The sequence below is a fragment of the Marmota flaviventris genome, chromosome 10, assembly GCF_047511675.1.
Source record: "Marmota flaviventris isolate mMarFla1 chromosome 10, mMarFla1.hap1, whole genome shotgun sequence".
NCBI lineage: Eukaryota > Metazoa > Chordata > Mammalia > Rodentia > Sciuridae > Marmota > Marmota flaviventris.
In genome coordinates, this window is record NC_092507.1 from 32,333,292 (window position 1) to 32,346,738 (window position 13,447).

A 13,447-nucleotide genomic window follows, 5' to 3' on the forward strand; every position below is an offset into this window, starting at 1 on the left:
AATTTGCCAGGCTTAGGACTTCTTAAAGGGTTTCAACTTTTAAGGATAATTCTGGTCAAGCCCGGTTTCTCCATTTTGACAGTAAGTTGGGTGCAAGTGTTGTGTTTAATCTGAGGCTCCCCATGTGATTAGTGACAGATATAGGTCTAAAATTCAGAACTCCTGACCTAGCATCCTACCCTTATAAAAATGAAATAAGGGGCTGGGGATGTGGCTCAATGGTAGAGCACTTGCCTAGTATGTGGGAGGCACTGGGTTCGAGCCTCAGCACCGCATAAAAAAAGGTATTGTGCTCATCTACAATTTTTAAAAATATATTTTAAAAGAATAAATAAGTTCTAGATCAGGAAGTCTAACGTAAGGAGCCCGGGACTTTGATAAGGCTGGGACAAGGGTAGCTATTTGAGAACTAGAAATGCTATTAAATTGCAAGCGCTTGCAGTTATATAAATTATGGTTAAGGCTGTCTCAGGAGCCAATGGAGCGAGAAGTACTCGCGCGGCTGGAAGAACTCCGCCCCAAGACCCAGAGGCCAATGGAGTGCGCCGTAACAAAACTCCTCACAGGAAGAACAGTCAGTGGCACCAATGGCGTGCATCGTACCTACAGTTCCTGCCGGAATGACGCCTTTGCGTCCCAGCAGCGAGGGCGGTTGCTATGACGCCCTGGCTCCTTAGGCACCTGCAGTTCGCAGCTGAGCTGCTAGCCGCGCACCGACCCCGGACCCTCTCAGCATCCTCCAAAAAAAAAAAAAAAAAATTTCCTCCTGCTTCCTGAGGTTCCCGCCTCAACTCCGAAGAGGCAAGCATCTATTCTCCACTCCTTTCCCCCCATATTCCAGGGCTTTTCCGCTTCTCTTCCAAGGAAGGACCGAAACTTATAGAGGAGCCCTTCGTCTGGCCTTTCCCGATGAAGCTGGAGTGATTCTGCCTGAAGGATTCGCCTGTTTTCCCTGGATCCGCTCTTATTAAAACAGTGGCTTAGAACACGCTCAGTGAGTTATGTAGGCGTTCCTTTTCTCACCTAACCGGTGAGTGGCACACCCGGGACAGATGACTGCACCCGAAGATACAAGTCGCTAAAAGTTCACGGAGGCACAATTGTCCCCTACTTGTAGGCACGTGAACCTAAGAACTGCCGTTTCCTGCTTTTTTTGGCTGGTCTTCGTCATGCAGAACCTTGAAGAAGACTCTGGAGAAGACTCTGGAGGCCTGTGGTAACCTCAGCATTGGAGGTCAAGTCAGTTATTTTCTGCCTTTAAAGCTACAACCTCATCCACTTCTCTCATCAAGCACCAGTTTCCTCATCCTGTTCATTCCACAACCATTTTTCACCCTTCCCTGTCCACACTGCACATTATTGAATGTCCATTCATATCCACCACCTCTGTCATCTATAGAACACCCCTTTCTGCTTTCCTGATGCAATGCTTTGCACAGCTAAGTTTTTTTCTCCAACTCTGCAATCATTAGGAAGATTTTTTGTTTCTCTGCACTGTGGCAAACTTTCTGTCTGGGGTAAACTAGAGACTAGAATGGAAAAGTTACACATTGATAAATACAAACATCAAATTACTGCAAGCCTACTGTGTTTTGAAAATGAAGGGAAAAAATGAAAATGATCGTAGTGTTGGGCCCATTTCAGGCTTATATAAAGAAGGTTTTCCTTTTGAATTAATATTATATCTAATATTAATTTTAGATACTTGTGAAAATGTCAAAAATGATCAAAAAACAGGATTTCGACTTTAAGTCCACATAAATCCAACACCTGATGATGATAGAATTTGCTAGAGAGAAGGTGCTTGTAAGAATTCTTGTGCCTCTTCATGTTCATGCCTCTTCTGAACCAGGAAACTATTCTTTGTGATGTAAACCAATAAGGGGGAGTGATTGAAAAATAAATATTTTTCATAAGGGAGCAGCAGGTTCAGTGGTCTTTAAAAAGACTAGTACTGATGGCTTAAATATAGGATAAGATTGATTTAGACCCAGTGAAATTTTATTTTAGCTTGGAAAGATTTAATTTGTCTTGTAGCATGTATTCCTCGTTGATTCTTACCATTTCTTCTTCAGCAATAAACCTATTTTGAGGCTATATAAATCATATTTTTAACAGATATTTGGAGGGCTATAACCATTTGGATATTTTGATGTTACAGGCCAATCGAAACAGTATTTATGATTTCTCTTGCTTAGAGTCAGATTTTCAAATAATTAAAAATTCATCTTTCTCTTCTATAATAGATTAGGAAAGAAAAACAAGTTCTGCAGTTTTTCACATTGAATGGAAATGAATAAATTCTCTTAAAAAAGAGACTGTTTTCACATTGAATGGAAATGAATAAATTCTCTTTAAAAAGAGACTGTTAGATGCTATTTTATAAGGAGCTTTCCTTTCTTCTTCCTTTATTGACCAAACATCATTATAGCATGATTAATTAGAAATTTTTCCTCTTACCAGAACACATTTCTAGGCCTAGGAAATGATTTATTTTTATTAGAGCATTATAGTTTCACATAGTAGCTAGATTCATCCCCACAAAAATGTACATGCATGGAATCTGACCCACTTCATTTCAGTCCCATTTCCTTCCTCCTCCCCCTTCCCTCCCTTGACCCATTCTCTACTGCACTGATCCTCTCTTTGCATTTTCTTTATCCATCCTTGATTGATACTTTCCAGACACACATAAAGGTGAAATTCTCTGTGGTATATTTATATATACACATAATGTGATTTTCTTAAATTCATTCCACATTCCCCCATACTTTTCCATCCTTCCTCCTTCACAATCTCCTTATACTCCAATGATCTTCGCTATATTTTTATGATATCCAATCCCTGTGGAGTTGATTTTGTCCCCTAAGAGATAATTGGCAATATAAGGAAACATTTTTAGTTGTCACAACTGGGAATGTGCTACTGGCATCTTTGACACTCATTTTACCATTTCATTCTTTTCACCTGGAAAAGTTTAGAGACTTAAAAATACCACAGGATGCATTTCTTTGAGATACTTAATGAACATTTATTCAGGATCTGCTTTGGAGAGAATATTATTTCCGTACACTTTGTTAGGCAGGCAGTTTTAGGTACAGTTTAGATGTCAGACCATTTGTAATTCAAAGAACAGATTTATGTAAAGATCTGCTTTATTAGAATCTTCAAATTTCTCAACCATGAGGTCTCAATAAATTCACTGGAATATTGTTCATTATGGGATGTCATAACACTATTCTAGGCAGAGGGACCTGAATCTACAGTATGGGAATATAAGCAGCATGATGGGGCCTATACATACATGACATGGAAGGCTAAAGTCAAGAGTAGCAGAATATAAGGCTAGAAAGGCAGGCAGGAACCAGATTGTGGAGTATCTCTAGTGTCATCCTAAGGGGCTTGGACTCTGCCTAAAAGCAATGAGAATGCTAACCAGCAAGTGATTTGCATTCAGAAGGATCAGTCTGAAAGCTTGGAGAACACAGATTGAATGGGGGCCAGCCTGGCAGCAGGCCATAGTAGTTAAGAATGCTGCTACACTAAACTGAGCAAATAGGAAAGCCTAAACTAAGGCAACAGCCATGGAGATAAAAAATGATAAAAGAGGTAGAATCTATTGCCACTGATTATGTGTGAGTAGGATGATTAAGGAGGGGTCAAGGATGACTCCTAGATTTCATCACTAAATTTATGGTGATTTTAAATATGGAATACAAAAGGAAAAAGGGGAAAATGAGCAGGTTTTTCAAACTGAGTTATTCAATTGAATATGCACTAATTTAAAATGGTAAACTCACATTATATTGCCCTCTTTGCCTCTATCCTGTTCTCTGAAACTTGAATCTCTATAAATCCTATCTTTTTAAAGGTTGGGCTTTAGAGACCATATTTGTACACTACTTCCAACCTATTCCATCTATAACTACCTGAATGAGAAATATACATGGAGAAGAAAGCACAATTCATTTGGGTGAGCAACAAAAATAATTTCTCTTTCAAAAACTGAACAAAGAGGGCTGGGGTTATAGCTCATTGGTAGAGTGCCTGCCTAGCATGTGTGAGGCATTGGTTTGGATTCTCAGCACCACATATAAATAAATAAAGGGCAGTCAGCAACTAAAAATATATTTAATCGAACTATGAGATACAAACATAAAATGACTTAATCTGAAACGTTTCACAGGTTTGCGACTTAAATGACTATTTTCAGTCTTGCTAATGAGCAAATAGAGAAAGTTCATCCATGATGAGAATCAAGAGAAGCAGATGAACTCACAGGAAACCCTAGAGACAAAAAACCTTGTGGGTGTCTTAATGACTGCCCACTTTCTATATCTGTTTTCTGTGTAGCCTTGTTGTTACCTGCAATATGTCCTTGTATCTTATGCTTTCATTGTCTCTCTTATAGTAGTCAGGATTGGCTGGCTGTGAGGGACAGAAAGGGCAAACTAATATTGGCTTTAAAGAGAAAGAAAGTTACTTTTCTTCTGTGAAGGTCAAGAAGAAAGTAGGCCATAACTGCTAGGGCAGCATCTTGAAACTGTCAGAGACCCAGGTTTCTTCTCTTGTGGTGTTAAATCATCCATGATGTGTGGCTTGCACTTCATAGCATCAGGATGTCTGCTCAAGCTTCAACCATCTGGTCTGAATTTCAGTAAGTACAAAGTAGGAAGGAGCAAGGAAGAACATCCTGGTCCTTTAAGGACACTTATTGGAAGCAGCACAGAATTCCCTTTACATTCCATCGTTCAGAACTTAGTCCTATGGCTATAGCTAGCCATAAGGAAAACAGCCTGTGATCCATGAAAAACTGAAATGTTTCATTTCTGTGATGAAAGGGAAGAATAAATATTAAAGGAAAACTGGCAGTCTCAGCCACACTCGTATCTGTTCCAAGTTCAATAGGTTTTTGTTTCTTGCTACTTTTCTAGATCAATCTGAAGCATAACAGAGATGGATTATTATTTAATCCTTCCAAAAACTCAATGAGGTAGGCATTAGTATTATATCAGTTTTGTAGGTGGATAAATAAAAATTTTAAAATGTCAAATGACCTAAGCCACACAGCTACAAAGTGATGGAGCCAGGACTTGAACCAATATGGGTCAGCCTCCTGAACATGAACTGTTATCATGGGAGAGAGAAGGGCATTTGAAAGGCCTATGGAAGAGAAGGAGCCCAGGAATAACACTGAGAAGGAAAGGTTAGAGAAGTAAGAGTCAAAACAGGAGAACAGAATGTCACAGAACAGAAAGGAAAACATTTAGGGAAAAAGTAGACAGGTATGGCAGAAAGATCATATCCAATTGGATATGAAACAGAAACCTATCCAATTGGATATGGCATTTTGAGTTCCTTGTTGACTGGTAGTTTTCAGCACAGTGGTAAAAGCAGTAGCCAAATTATCCCAAAGAAGACAATAGCTAGAGAGGGACATGGTGGGACCAAAGGAGGATTATTTTCTATATCTTTAATTTTCTTTATTTGTGTTTGGTGCTGAGAATCAAACCCAGGGCCTTGCACATGCTAAACACACATTCTATACCCTCAGACCTGTATCTTTATTTTCAATGTCAGAAACATCTTGAGCTGAGGGAAGATCACCAGAGAGGGAGGTAATGGGCATGCAGAAAAGAAAATGTTTCTCTGAAGAAACAATACAGGATGGGACCTAGTTCACAGATTAAGGGATTACCCTTGGTTAGGAGGATGTAAGCTTTCCCACTGACAAGGGAAAGAGGTCAGGATTGCCTAAAGACAAAGGTTAGTATTGGTGGTAGGGGAAGAATCTGTCAGAGGTTTATGATGACCTTAATTTTACTAGTACTGGGGGAGACAAGGTCATCTACCAAAGGAGGGGAGTGGCAATATTTCCAGTAGAAGCTGGCATCACATAGTATGACCTAGTGGTTCAGAACTTGGCTCAGGATGGAGGACATGAATTTTTACTACCTCTGGTCTTCCTGTTTTTGTTTGATTTTTCTCTACCAGTACTCAGAAACCTAAAATAAGTAGAGAAGAGTTAAATTACTGAACTTTTCAAGGGCTAGGATTTAAGACGGGTGGGACAAGAGGCAAGATAATTGGGGATATTGGTGAAAGATTTAATGATCAACAGTTGGGTCCAAACTTGTGGGGAAACAAATAAGCAGTTTGGTGCTTTGAAAAAGGATGTAATGGATCCGAAACTGGAGGTCACACTGCATTGTGGAATAAATATAGTTTAAGAGAGCAAGTGATTCATACCCATAAGGAATTTATAGAAATTAATAAGTATTGGCAATGATGTGGAGAAATTGGGACCCTTCTGCATTGCTGGTGGGAATATAAAATGATGTAGCTGCTGTGGAAGATTATCAATAGTTCCTCAAAAAGTTAAACAGAATTATATATCTAGCTATTCTATTCTTAGGAATATATCCCAAGCAATTGAAAACAGGTACTCAAACAAATGCTTGTGTGCCAGTGCATAGTCAAAAGGTGGATAAACAAAATGTGATTTATACATACAATGGACTATCACTCAGCCTTAAAAAGGAAGGAAATTCTAACATAAGCCATGACACAGATGAACCTTGAAGAACATTATTCTGAGATAAATGAGCCAACCCGGAAGAACAAATAGTATAGATTCCACTTGCAGGAAACCCTTTGAGACAGAAATAGAGACAGAAGGTAGAATGGTGGTTATCAGGGGCTGGGGAGGAAGAGAATGGAAAGTTTTTATATAGTAGATACAAAGTTTCTGTTTTAGATGATTTAAACGTTTTGAAAAATGGATAGTGGTAATGGTTGGAGAATACAACAAATGCACTTAATATCATTGAAATGTATGCTTAAAATAACTAACATGGTAAATCTCCAGTTATTTATATTTTAATACATTTTTTTTAAAAAGAATGAGGTAGGATAGGGAGCATAGAAGATGGTGATCAGAATTGGACATTTGGAGATTAGGATTACTTGGTTTCAACACTGGTTCAACGTTAGCCAGCTGGATGGGTGGTTAAGTAGAATGGAGATTAAAGTTCACTGGCTTTGGTGGTGTGGCCAAGTGGAAGAGCTTGGATGAGCTGTGCACTTGGAAACCTTCACTGTCCTCCTGACCAGCAAGTCCTGTCTTCCTATATATCAGCCTAACATCCACTACTCCCAGAAGACGAGCATCAAAAGGCATTTTTAGTATCTCCCATCTGTTTTTCCTTTGACCTTTCTTCAACCCAGACTCTCCAGCTTACCCAGACAACAAGGGCTGATGCTGTTCTGTTGGATAAGCAACCTGCAGCAATTATTTTCTAATCACTCACAATCTTACTTCTCAGTTTATCACAAGTGATTCCAGCATTGATGTATTTGCTTCCTGTCTTTGTGTGTCTGGTTTTCACATGGTTATAATAATACTTTTTCATTCTGCTTTCTATCTTGTCATTCTTGCATAAGCAGTTTTCCGTATTGCCAAATAATGTTCATAAGATGCTGTATATTCCTAGTATTTTGGGCTCTCTATTATTCAAGGCTAAAACCACAAATAACTGCATGATTCTCAAGGACTAGTGGGAGGAGATGAGTGAGGACCAGATAGATGGTGGAAGGTTGGAGAAACACAAGATTTATAGTTGCAAGTCATGGGGAGGACACTTGGGGACACAAGGAATCAGACTTGAGTTCTTTTTTTTCCAGTATGAGCTTCAGACTCATAATTGCTATTGTAAATATTGTCCACAAAAACTCTTGATGTAAAAAATGGTAAGACTCTGGAAAACTTAGCAAATCAAATAATAATAATATATTAACATTATTAAATAATATTAAATAATATATTAATATTATTAATTAATATTAAAAATAATAGTATATATTATTAAAATAATATATATTGATATATTATTATATAATATTAAAAGGCAAAACCAAATGCAATTATGTAGATTGTTTGCAGTACAGAAACAATTATATACATCACTCCAATTGGGTCAAGTTAACTTAAAAGTTGTATTTGATTACAGCAATAACTCCAATTCATAAATAAGATTTTAATAACACAAATACCATTTCATCAATCATCAGATATTTATCTTTAACCCACTGTCATGGTCCAAGCTATGATTACTTTCAAGCTAAAAAATTAAAGAAAGTTTTGATGACAGGCTGAAATCAAGAAGTTTTGGGAGGTAGGAATGCAGCTCAGTGGTGGGCACATGGTTAGCATGCATGAAGCCCTGGTTTCAGTCCAACATCTTCCCTCAAAAAAAATGTTTTAGAGAGCTGAATTATATAGAAAAAAACTAAATTATAAGACATATTCTGTAAATAAAATAATTTATAGAATTAGAGCACTTTCTAGCTTCTAGAAGATTCCTTTGATTTCCAGATGTTCAATAAGTGGAACAAAGACTTCTTTGGACTTGATGATTTGGCCAAACCCTTTGGAACCTTTCTATGTTATTAAATTGCCAACTTCAGAACTGGATAGACAAAAAAGCATTTAATTTTTTTCACTGTATACAATTTGCTTTGTATATGTCAGGTCATCATTCATTACTTACTTTAGAAGAAATTATACAGCTGTTTGAAGCTTTAATTTTTTTGATTTAATTTTTTTGTATTATATTTCATTTAAGTGCTTACTATAACTCGGTAACAATAATAGAAAGATCAAAATATACTTTGTAAAGAGTCTAACTCTAGGCATTTCATTATCAGATTTCTCACATCTTTGGTCACATGTATGAGAGAGTGTGTGCATTGTGTGCTGCATGTGATAATCATGCTTATCTCTTCCATCAAGGGAAAAGTTCAGTTAGAACACATCCTCCACCATCTTGGCAAAGAAGGATTCAGCCCCCTTGCTGCGACAGAGGAACACTTCTGTTTAGTGATTTTATTTTAATATTTTTTAATATTTATTTTTTAGTTTTAGGTGAACACAATATCTTTATCTTATTTTTATGTGGTGCTGAGAATCGAACCCAGTGCCTCACACATGCTAGGTGAGCACCCTACCACTTGAGCCACATCCCCAGCCCTAGTGATTTTATTCTAGTGAGGATAGGCTGAGGACTGCGGCCAGAAAGTAAAAGAGCTTACATGAAGGGCACAGAAGAAAAAAAAAGAATAAGAACTAATAGTACATAGTTAAAAAAATACCTATTTTTTTTCAGTGATTTTCATTAAATTGGCACATTAAAAACTAACATTTGAATATGACTGTATAGTTTACAAAGCACTCATATATACTTTTCCTCTGTGAAACATAGCAACAGTCTGTACTGGTTTCTAGGACTCATGTACAGAATGTTGGCTGAAGGTGACTTGTTGAACAACAGGCATGATCCAGGTGGCTTTCATTCTCTTGGTGAAGTCATCTTTGTGTCAAGAGCTGATCCTCTATTTGACTCTTCCTTGAAGGTTTAGAAACCTGAATAGTCAAGCATGCTATGGGTGGATCTGCTGACTAAAGATGGACTTGTATTAACCAAACTCATAAAGATGTTTGTAGAAAAACAGACACCTACTGATTCATCAGCAATAAGGAATATAATTGCCAGAAGAACCACGTACATATTTGTGATGACACATGCATTCTTTTTCAGGCATATTATGTGGGAAGCTAGATTTTAATCAGATGATTACTTGCTAAACAAATGATTCTAAATATTTATAGCACTGACTAAGATAGCCAGATTTCTACAGTAGAGCTACCTATACCTGACCTAATGCCTGCACCTCTTATATCCTAGGACCAGAGCACCTTGCACTTAGAAGGGTAGATAGTGTCATATATTTTTTGCTATTATTACTCTTTTTTAAAAAAAATTTTTAAGTTGTAGATGAACACAACATCTTTCTTTAAGTTTATTTTTATGTAGTGCTGAGGCTAGAACCCAGTGTCTTACACATGCTAGGCAAGTGCTCTACCACTGAGCTACAACCCCAGCCCTATTATTACTCTTTTTGATGTTTCCAATACTGTTCAACCTACTTCCTGTCATATTAGTTTTTTAAATGAACTAATACATGCTCTCAGTTTACCTGGGAACCGCACTGCTGTTTCCACAAAAAAAACAGGTAACTTCTCAATTTTTAAGTTTAGTTCTTAAAGGGAAATCCCATTTCCAAATTCTTAAAGAATGTAACTCCTTAGAACCAAAAAACAGCATAGCATAATGGAGCATGAACATTCACATTAGGCAGATGGGGGTGAAAATTTGCCTTTAGTGTCTGTCCCTCCATGTAACTGTGAACAAGTGACTCAAATTCTTTTTTTTTTTTTTAATATTTATTTATTTTTTTAGTTATCGGCAGACACAACATCTTTGTTGGTATGTGGTGCTGAGGATCGAACCCGGGCCGCACGTATGCCAGACAAGCACGCTACCGCTTGAGCCACATCCCCAACCCCCATGACTCAAATTCTTTGGACTCAAAATTCCTTGTCTGCAATACAGAGATGATAATGGCTTCTTTAAAGAAATTTTGAAATTTACACAAATGATTTGTGTAAAACATTTCACACAAACGATTGACACCTAGCAAGAATTTGATAAATTAGCCAGGCATGGTGGCACACACCTGTAATCCCAGTGGCTTGGGAGGCTGAGGCAGGAGGATTGCACTTTCAAAGCCAGCCTCTGCAACTTAGCAAAGTCCTAAGCAACTCAGAGAGACCCTGTCTCCAAATAAAATATTAAAAAGGGCTGGGGATGTGGCTTAGTGGTTAAGGGCTCCTGGACTCAATCCACAGTACAAAAAAAAAAAAAAAAAGAATTTGATAAATTTATTTATTTATTTTAAAAATACACAACAACAGTGGAATGCATTACAATCCTTATTAAACATAGAGCACAGTTTTTCGTATCTCTGTATATAAAGTATGTTCACTCCAACTTACGCCATTATACATGTTGTTCTACCTGTTTTAAAAAGGAGGGAACTGAAACTAACAGGAAGTTGGACTGCAGTTCCTGTGTTCCTTCTATTATACCATTCAGGCTTTTGCACATATTTTGAGGGGGTGTCTAATAGACTTCCATGCCATTCAGTTATTTTGGTAGTCTACTTCTAATCAATTTGACATAGTAAGAGCTCAGGGCCTGCTTTGGGCCCACCTGAATGTGAATTCTAGCCCTTTCCCTTATTACTCATGTGACAAGCATCCCTTAGCCTAAGTAAGCCTGCTTTCTCACCTGTAAAGTGGGAAGATAAAAGTCCCATATGGTTGTGGTAACATATACATGATGTCCTTAATGCAGTACCTGGAGCACTGTATTAATCATCAATTTTAACATAGTAGTAAAACATAACTGTTGTGTAGATTTTTTTCTATTCATGGATATCATGACCATATTACCTAAACCACAGATAAGGAGACTTGATTTGAAAAAGAGAGGTTGTGACTAACTCAGGAATTTGTAGTTATGTATGATGATATCTACTGGGAAACAGTGATAACATAAAACAGCTGAAGGGAAGTAGAGGGAAAGAGACCACTCCACTTAAGGAAAGCTGAGTTTTCTGTTTTATTCAGATTATAGTCATGACAGCATGGTGGTCTCCCAATGGCTCTTCCAATTACTGAACCTTTAATATGGGTGAAAATATGGCTGGATGTTGTGGCACGAGCCTGCAATCCCAGCTCCTCCTGAGGCTGAAGCAGGAGCATTGCAAGTTCAAGGCCCGTCTGGATAATTAGTGAGATCACTTCAAAATTTAAAAAATAAAAATAAAAAGGGTTAGAGATTAGCTCACTGGTAGAAGACTTGCCTTTTATTTAAAAAAATTTTTTTAGACATTGATTATCTCTTTACTCTATTCATTTATTTATATGTGGTGCTGAGAATCGAACCCAGTGTCTCACACATTCTAGGCAAGTGCTCTACCACTGAGCCACAATCCCAGCCCAAGCACTTGTCTTTTATATGTGAAGTACTGTGTTCAATCCTACTACAGGAGAGAAAGAAAGCTGTGGACTAAGAGTAATTAATTTTATTGTGTTGTTTTCCTTTTAGGTGGAATATTGCATAAACCATGTTTGTAACTTAACAGAGGGAAGAGAAGCCTTTTCTCACGGTTTTGAAAAGGAAAATGAACAACTTAGACATGAATTTAAAGAGCTCCAACTCAAACAGTAATTTTCCCTTCTGTGAAAATGTAAATTTTTATCTTTGCTGAATTCTAAACATTAGTATGTGACAATTATAGAAAATTTGGAAGATGTATAAAAGTAGAAGGAAGAGAAAGATTACTATATATCTTCCTCTCCAAGAAAAGTACTTCTAATGTTTTAGGTATATTCTTAGCTTGTCATTTTTAAAGTATATATTCTGAAATAGTCTGAAATGTGAGAGTGCAGAGTGGTAATTACTGTCAGTGTCTATTATAGCACTTACCACACTGTACCATAATTACCTCATTTTACTTGTTCCTGTGTTCCCCATTGTGCCTACCTTATAAAGTACCTACTATAGGGAAGGCAAGACTTTACCTCTTCAGAGTTTTGTTGTTGTTGTTATTGTTGTCTCGCCCACCTCCCATGCAGGTGATGGAAATGAGGTTCCCCTTGGTGGAATGGGCTGGCTGAGAAATAAGAGCTCAGAAAAACAGAGCAACAACAAAAACAAACAAAACAAAACAAAACAAAAACACAGGACACAGAAAGTAGTTTCAAAAGCAGGGGCAGGACAGGCTAGCTGATCAGACAGATTGAGTTTCTATATTCTGGCAAAATGGAGCCCATGTCTGCTTTATTTATATGGGGGCGGGCATCAAGGGCAAGGGTAAGGTTTCAAGGGCAGAGTCTTGCTTGGTGGTCTCTTACAGTCAGGAGTTGATTGACATCTTGGCAGGTCACACCCATTTAAGATGCTGTGTGGGATCTCTGGCAGAACTTGAGGGGGAAGTTCACCTACATCAGGGGATCAGTTCCTGTGGGGGTGCCATGGGAGGTTCCCAGTGCCAGACTTATGCCCTCATTAGGCTACTATGCACAACATAGTCCATACACAGTCCACAGAAGGCTTGAGACATTGTTGTTTGTTTATTTGTTTTTGCTGGTCCTGAAAATTAAATTTATTTAAGATTGGTGAATAAGGCAAAAAGCATATAGACTTATGTTATATAAGTTTTAAGTTACACAGGAGCCTTCATGAAGGAAATGAAGACCCAAAGAAGCAGTTAAAGTCACTCACTCATATGTTGGCTTGGACAAAGAATAAAAAGTTATATATAAAAAAAAGCAGCTAAACATATAGAGCTTAAAAGATAAGAGTTAGTTTAGCAAGATCTGTAAAAAATTCTCTCAGTCTCAACTTCCCCTTCTTGATGATAAGAATATTACTCTCCCACTAGGCATGGTCGAGTTCACCTGTAGTTCCTCCTACTTGGGAGGCTGAGGCAGGAGGATAACAAGTTCATGGCCTGAGGAACTTAGCAAAACCTTGTCTCA

General features: G+C 37.7%; 1 protein-coding gene across 1 annotated transcript in view; it reads left to right on the top strand.

Moving 5' to 3' along the window:
- Positions 1–559: 559 nt before the first annotated feature.
- Positions 560–13,447, top strand: part of Ccdc30 (coiled-coil domain containing 30) — a 130,306-nt gene continuing 117,418 nt past the window's right edge. The window contains exon 1 of the mRNA XM_071617755.1: positions 560–1,234. The gene's annotated coding sequence lies outside the window, so the exon portion shown is untranslated. The remainder of the gene's footprint in view (positions 1,235–13,447) is intronic.